The 8,835-nt window shown below is 31.4% G+C and overlaps 1 long non-coding RNA gene across 1 annotated transcript; it reads right to left on the reverse strand.

The window, feature by feature from the left end:
- Window positions 1-831: 831 nt before the first annotated feature.
- LOC136271175 (uncharacterized) lies at window positions 832-5,249 on the reverse strand. Its single transcript, XR_010709034.1, has 3 exons — window positions 4,971-5,249; window positions 1,101-1,388; window positions 832-864 (listed from the first exon to the last, which is right to left on the reverse strand). It is a non-coding gene; the product is annotated as an uncharacterized lncRNA (long non-coding RNA).
- Between the last annotated feature and the right edge of the window lie 3,586 nt (window positions 5,250-8,835).

Here is an 8,835-nt window from a genome sequence, read left to right on the forward strand (position 1 = left end):
TATCAATACCTGTCAGACCCTGTAAGGAGAAGAGGGTGCTTTTAATGAAACTGATTGACAATCCTTTTCCGAGAGGAAGCTGCAACGGAAGACCTATTCGTTGCTTTGCAACGAGCTCGTCTTTAGTACTTTTAATATATTTTGTTTTACCACATAATCCACATTTCGAAACCAATATAATTTCACCTATTTTAAAGTCGTAGCAGTAATTGAAGTAAAGAAAAATACCATTTCTTTTTTATGAAAAGTTTTAGGTTATCGAGATGACTAAACTTACTTTTTATCAGAAACTTTAGCTTGTCCAATTTTTCTGATGGAAAATGTTTGACAAGGGTGCTACTGAGCATTGTAAATTTGAAGATTTCTCCGTCATCGTTGTAAATTGTATTTTCTACAGTATCTAAGTAGAAGGAAACAAAAATGTAAATAAATATGCAACAAATAAGGTTTTTGTGTTCATTGTTTGATGTTAGCAATAATGTTGTTATGTTTTTGGTATTGTATAAAGTCGAAATAAACACAGGTTAATATTAAAAAAAAAAGTAAAACAAGGAATATATACGCTTTGTACGTTTGTAAGGAAAAATATTATCATAATTCAAAGACATTTTTGGTACTTTAAGACCACATTTGTTAGCCAAATGTTATGTCTTAAACACCTTATAAATATGACATACATATCCATTAAAGGTTAACAAAGTTTGAAAGATTACTTTTTTTCAAAAATCCGAATATTGTGTATAAGGAGTTAGCTAATGAAAATGATCTGTAATTAATATGCTCAGGTACATAATTTTCAAAGTAACTCATTATTTTTGCTTGTTCTACCCTTACCTATTTTCCTCTGTCCAGTAGTGGCATTAGCTGTAAACAGGAATAACATATATATTATCCAAATTGGTATAAGAAACCATAGATCAAATGTAAGTGTTTGTATATGCCAAAATAATATTGAAATATATATCAACTTATTATAAAAAACTTAGAAGTTGCTAAGTAACTACATAGCGTGATAATATTACACAACATTTTGAAATTTCATGTGCATATGTTTTGTTTTTTGTAGTCGTTTTTTTTAAAGAAAAATACGAGTTCCTAACCGAAAATATCTTGCCCAGTTTTTCCAATGAAGTTTGTAACTTCTATTCGGAAACAAATGTTTTCTAGTTGATTTTTTTGTCTCACAAACAACACTGGATAAGGCAAAGTAACCGTTGTTCCTTTATACTCTTCAGCATTGATATCTATCGGTTTGAAGGTATCTTCTTCTTTTCCCTTTGCACTCCACTGTACATGACAAGGTGCTGGAATTGAATTTATCGTTACGGTTATCAACTGACCTCCATTTTGCTCATTTTCATTTTTTTCTTCAGACACGCAAGGGGCACCTATAAAACAAATAATGATATGTTAAAAGTAATAGTATAAATTGTATGAAAATATGGTACTGTATGCGTTACATGCAGTCTTCTTCTATCTAAAAACTGTGTACTTATATAGCTTAAGGTACCTGTCGCAATATGAAACATAAATACTGCTTCTGTAATGGCGTCTGTAACAATAAATTTGTCATGAATTTGGGAAACCTGTACCGCGAAATAAATATATATAACTCTGTATAATGTTAGTTAGTATTCTGAGCCGTGATAATTTGTATATAGAATACATGTATGTTTTATTAAAGAGATATGTTTAATTAGATCGGGTGTGCTCATATTCAGGCTGAATTAAACAAGATAATTCTGAAGATAAAAAATACAGCAGATTAGATACATGTCATTTAATCTATTCGTGCCATGCTTCAATTAAGTGTAAAAAATAGTCACTATTTGGTGGAATCGATCTAGCGACCACAAAACCAAAAAGATCACGTTACCACTAGGTCACACATGAAACACTTTCATTGAATGTCTTTTAAGTTCATATGGCTATACACATGACTAATTGAAATGTTCTTTAATTCCAGTACAAAGACAACGTTTAACCAAAATCAATTCAATGTAAACGTGTACTACAATACCTGTAGAACGAAAATTTTAATAAATATTTTTGGTTAAAAATTGTTGAAATAGTCAAATATACGATTTTGTCCCCGCATATTTGCTATTTTCCTATGTATACCTGACAAAACCTGACTATTTCAAAGATGTCGTTCAAGATAACTAAGACTCTCAGAGCATGGTAATTGTGTAATTTGCGTTTCTTTAAATATATTTCAACTAATGGTGTCTAATATTGGAAATATCTAATATTTGCAGAAGTGCTATATTTAAGGCAAAATCGTGTATTAAAGAGACAGTACAGCGCATTTTATTAAAAAACCGACTTGAAAAAAAAATCCAATCGGGTTCGGTATCTTTGTATTACCCATAAATGTTTTAACTATCAGAAAATTACAAATTTCTTCACGAAATAAATCTGATTTTTTCATTAAAATTAATAATCACGTATAACCTATAAATATATACATCGCAACGTGTTACAGGGATCAGCCTTCTGTGCTATTACGCATGCATAAATGTATTTTCAATGAACAAAACACATGCAGGGCTGGCAAAGATTCTTTTGGACAGGTTTTGTTGATAGAAATATGTCGTTTCTACTTCTCACAGGTAGTAATTTTTCAAAGTTTTTGAAATAATCAGAATTTTTATTTTGTAAGCATGTATATTGCGTGTTTATCGCAGGTGTTGCTACAATCTAAATTTATTTTGTAAGTTGGGCCCCTTAAGGGGTTATTTGACATATTTATGTCTGTTCATTTTAAAACGAACTGAACATTGGTAAACCATCGATAAAGTATCGAGAAAGTGATGGTGTGTTCCGTTTAGAAAGTCCCTTTTACCTCGTTTACCATGATGACCGAAGTCGGGCGACTATCGTGTAGTTTTCAGCACGTGTCAATTGCGGTCAATAAAAATCCACGTGGTACAAATAAAAGATATATGAATATTTTGGTTTGTACGACCCTTACATTCCCGGAAGCTCATAATTAGATTAATTAGTTATGTGGAAAGGATTTTTATTTACTTAAACTGCCAAAATCAATGTAATGTTTTATTTCTTACCGATACAATAAATCTGAACTTAAAACACATGTATTTTTAGCTGTACTGTCTTTTTAAGTCTCTATACCTCTTTCTAAAAAAAATGACGCAAAAAATGTAAAATGACGTTATTATTTCTATAAATTTTATACAAAGCAATTGTTTATTGTCGTTGATAATCGTTTAAAATGAAACTCATATATTTTTCTTTTGCAATGAAGCCACTCTGACAATTTACAGTGTCGATATGGTACATGTAGTTTAGGATGTAAAAATAATTTCCAAAATAAGAACACTTGAGCTAAAATAAAATATATCAACGAACTGAGTGACACAGCACAAATGGTTTTGTCAAAATCCCGCAAGAAAAATCTGCATATTTTGCTGATGTTTTGAAAGGATATTTTATACGTTTTGTACATTGCATTTATCATTGCAGATAAATCATAAAAATATATATTTTAGGAGACTGGGTGGTCAATAAATGAGACATCAGAATCTTCCTATATTTTTTTCAGATATAAGGTCTTTAGCTTTAAACTTTTTTTTAGTAAAGGAGGTCTATATATTTAACCGTTTTAATATGGGCATTTTCCCATATTCTTATATAGAGCTCTCCTTTAAAAAAAAGTTAAAAACAATTAGTGTAAACTCAATTAGTATTAAATAATTTCCGTATATGAAGTTAATGTAAAGACTATACGTTAGCGTGAAATTCAAAGTGTACCTGTCCTGTCGTTTAACACTTTTCCCGATGAACAACATCTCTGCAGATAGATTCGTTCGAGTAAAGTATTTACAAAAACAAAGTGTTCTTTATATGTTTCTTTAATATTTTTGCAGGAAATTTTCAATTTAAGGACGACAATTAGTGTAAACTCTATTAGTATTAAAGCATTTCCATACATGAAGTTACTGTAAATATTATACGTTAGCGTGAAACTGTAAACTCGTTTCACTGTAAATTTCGAAATTCACTAATTGAGATTCCCTGTATCCCATTAAAACAGAGAAGTAATACAAACACATTTTTGAAATGATCCCTACAAAAATTCCAATTCGGTTTTCATATTATTTTTTGATTGATTTTGATATATTTCTATAAATCTTTGATAACTCTACCTCCTGTAAAAGTTTCATGAAATCCCTAGAAATGTATTAGGTCCTTCAACCTTAAAGATTTTTATATGCTTCATCCAATTTTAAAGATATGTAGATACATTTTTAAAGAGTATAGATAAGTTGTTTCAAAACAATTGATATGCAGTGGGAAATTGAGAGAGAGAGAGAGAGATAATACGCTAGTAATGAGTGATTGCAAATTCCTCTGAGACTCTCTCTCTCTCTCTCTCTCTCTCTCTCTCTCTCTCTCTCTCTCTCTCTCGTCATTTCAATCTGCTTAATTTAGGTGGAAATGAATATTTTTAAAATATGGCTATTATAGTGTGGAAAGTATGGGGAATTAAATTGAATTTACATGCAATGTTTTCTTTCGGACATTTCAAGTCAATATATTCAGAAGTGACTGAAAACTAAGGAAACGCAGCTGGCAGAAAACTTGTACTTATTCACATTGAATTAAACCTAATATTGTTATACAAATTTTTAGGTCTTTGTATCGTATTTAATTTTAAATCATTTATGTAATCAAACAAATTAAATGCATGGGTTCTAGAACTTTTCTATAAATATAAGAATTAATCTTTGAAAACACATGAAAAAAAATGTAAAGTATGTGTAGTATATGTTTAACATATTTTAGCATGTGACACATGCGTTTTAAAAGGTATGTGAAACATACGCAGTGGTAAATACGCTTCATGTACGTTTAATACACATGAAAATTAATTATGTTGCACATATTGCTATGGACAATGGGCATATTTTAAAAGTGAAATGATATTTTGAAATTAACTTAAATACCTAAAACGATGGCTTCACTTGTACATGATCCAACAGCGTTGATGGCAGTTAATTGGTATTCACCAGCATCATCTGGGCTCACGTTTGTGATATTAAGTGATGGATTGTCAGTCCTCGTTTCTGACAGCTTTCCATCAAATTCTTCAAGCTTAATCGGTTCGTCATTTCTTGTCCAAAAGAAATCTTGAATTCCAGGCGAATCAACATAGAAAATCAGATTACCTGTCAACTTTACTGATCTGTTTTTGATGTTTGTTTCGGGGATGATCTTTATAGATGGAGGGCCTAAAAATAGATAAATGATGGTTTCTTATTATCGTCATCCCTTATATATATATATTAACAATATGTTGAGTTGGTTTATAGAAAAAGAGGCTAATGGGCCACATCGCTCTCCTGAGCAATAACAGGCATGATAAAATCAGCTTTATGGAGTCATAATACAAAATATCTGGACAATGTAGTATAAAACATGTAGATCCTAGCTGACAATGTAGTATATTAAACATGTATATCAATTTTCCCCTTGGATATTCTTACGTTTACAGTCAAGTCCCTTTACCAACAGGATGATTTTATAGCCATATGACATGCTGGGCATCGCAGTTCTTAAGAAGATCCTAAACAAGTGTTAATAATTATATTGGAAATAAACCTTCATCAAACTTTGGATCCCTTGTGAGGCCCAAGAATCGTTTAGGGGCTAAGGTCTAAACAATTCTTACAATAGAATCAGCAATTTGTCAAAATACTTGCATATAAGTAAACAATATATAATAAAATTTAAGTTTTTGTAAATAATCTGTTTTCCTCTGTAAAATTGATTCCCCATTTTGACCTCACCCTTCTCCTCAGATTTTGATTTTAACGAATTTAAATCTACACTATTTAAGGTTTCTTTCACTAAAGTAACAGTTTTTCTAGGCAAATAGTTGTTTAGAAGATTTTTAAAGATTTTTCTCAATATGTTCTTATGTACCCCCCCCCCCCCTCCTCCCGATCATTATATGAACAACCTTGAAACACCCAGTCCCAACCTGAGGATGCCTCCACACAATTTTCAGCTTTTCTATCCAATCGTTTTTTAAAGAAGATTTTGAAATATTTTTCTTGATATATGCCTATGTAAAAATTCAACCCCTATTGCAGATCCACCCTTTCCCCGGAAATCGTGGTTTGAACAAACTTGAATTTACCCTACATGAGGATGTTTCCACACAAGTTTCAGCTTTCTTGACTGATTGGCTTGAGATTTCTAGAGATTTTCTCTATATATTCCTACGTAAAAATTCAAACCTCAATTGTGATTGCACCTTATCCCCGGGGATCATGATTTGTTCTTACTTGAATCTATTCTATCCAAGAATGCTTCCACACAAGCTTTCCTGGCTGATTACTATCTAAGAAGAAGATTTTTGAAGTTTTTTCAAGATTAACTCACTATTTTTCTATGTAAAAATTTAACCCTGTTGTGGCCCCACTCTACCCCCAGGTGTCATTTGTTTCACAACTTTGGATCTACTCTAGCTAAGAATGCTTCCATAAAAGTTTCAGCTTTCCTGGCCAAATGGTTCTTGAGAAGAAGATTTTTGAAAAATTCTTAAAATTGTTCAATAATTCCTTATTATTTCCCTGTTAAAGGGGGTGGTCCCTATTTTTTAAATCTTTGAATTCCCTTAGCCTATGAGTGTTTTGAGTAAAGTTTGGACGAAATTGGCCAAGCGGTTCTAGAGAAGATGTTGCAAATGTGAACAGTTTACAGACAGACGGACAGACAGACGGACGACAGACAAAATGTGATAAGAAAGGTTCACTTGAGCTTTCAGCTGAGGTGAGCTTAAAAGTTGAGATAAATAAATATGATGATCTTAAGATTAAAGCCATACTTCCTGTGACCTTTAGGTACACCGGTTTACTAAAAGTCTCTCCGATGCCATTCTGAACATGAAGACGATAATAAAGCTTGTCGGCAAAAGTTGCTCTGTGTATTACTAGAGAAGAGCATGTATCACTTTCAAAATCTTTTTCTTCTCCGATGTTCTGGTAGTCTTTTTCTTTATATTTGCTTTTCTGCCATCTTAATTTTGTAGGTGTCGGTGTTGATGAAATAACAAATTTTATAGTTGTTTTGGATCCAAAACATACTGTCAAATCTTCTTCCAAAGGTTTAACATTAGGAACGCCTGTAAGTCAATTTAAACAAAATTCAAAAAAAAAAATTTCAGTTGTATATTTTTAAATACTTGCGTGCGATCAGTTCTCGCAAAGTACCATTTCTCGCCAGTACTTTGAGACGTCATTTTTCGTTTATAATTTTATGTGTTGATAAAATGACGTCACGATGTACTGGCGAGAAATGGTACTCGGCGAGAACTGATCGTACGCCAGTATACATAAACAAAATAAAGATAAGGTTTGCGGTTACAGGGAGATAACTCAATGATTTTCATTGTGCTATATTTACATTCCAAATATTTTTTGCATGTTAAGTGTGTAAAAAGATACTGCAGTTATAAGACCGTAACACACACAGGGTACTAAAAGGTTAGAATGACTAGTTTTATTATGACGTCACAAACGTTGAACGCTGTAAAATGCAACGTCACAAGCGAGAATCAAAGTTTATGCTTGTGGCTGTTACACTGGCTCTTCAATTAATTTGAACTTACCCTTAGGATAAAACAGAAATTTTGACGTAAAAATCACATTTGCAGACAAGGAATGAAGTTTTAAAAAATGTAAATATAAGCATTAAATCATTATTTTTTGAAAGATATAGTCTCATAACTGCAGCGGTGTGTGCATACAAATTTTCAGAACACGCTAGCGCGCGTTATTCAATTCAATCACCGCTGCAGTTATGAGACTATATCTTTCAAAAAATAATGATTCAATGCTTAAGTAACACCAAATACCCTTTTTTCAGATATGACGTCAAGATTTATATGACGTAATAATCAATTGCAGATTCTAATTAAGCGGGGTTTTGTAGTTAACAGTAAAAATGAGACAATGAACAAGCGTTTTATCAATTTCCACAAAAACGAAGTCCGCAACATATGGTTTTAAATAGTGTTTTTTTTTATAAACACCAGATTATACATATACAAAGATTAGTTTTTCCTGAAATCGGTGGACTTGGAATGGTTTTAAATAACATGTTTTTGTTTACGTTATAGTAGTCCAAAATTTTGAATTTTGTTGCACTTTATTCTATTTTTGAATAGATTATTAGAAATTAAAAGAAACGAATCATGATATAAATAGAGACATTATTTTCAAACATTTTAAGCATAAATAACCCCCATAATAGTAACATTAATATGTACATATGTTCACGAAATTATTTACGTTTCATCAAAATGACAGTTTGAAATCATGAACTTTGACCTTTTATAGATATAAAACGGGTCCGGCAAAATAATTTCAGTTTTATAAGAAAAAGACTTTAGTATAGTGAACTTAAACTTAAAAAATGCAACCCGCATTATATTCGTATTTGCACCAACAAACTGTTATGAATGTTGCCAAAAACTTGGATTTACAAGCTGTTTTTTAATACAATCGAAAGGATGTAATTAGAGACTTTAGTAGAGACTTTTGAAGTTATCTTTTTGAACACATGTACTTCATTAACACTTAAAATGTATTAATATAACTTAACAGACTTCTTCAGATAGGGTTCCCAAAATGCCCACTTTAATTGTATTTAACAACTTATAATTTCTTGAAAAATAAAGCTATCGCTGACATAGTAATACTTTCTGATAGGCAAGACAACCACAGGGATAAAGAAAAACTGTATGTAAATAATAGAAATGTAGAAAACACAGACATTAGTGTTTATTCGTTTGCCAGTCATAAA

Source organism: Magallana gigas, chromosome 9, assembly GCF_963853765.1.
Source record: "Magallana gigas chromosome 9, xbMagGiga1.1, whole genome shotgun sequence".
NCBI classification, from domain to species: domain Eukaryota; kingdom Metazoa; phylum Mollusca; class Bivalvia; order Ostreida; family Ostreidae; genus Magallana; species Magallana gigas.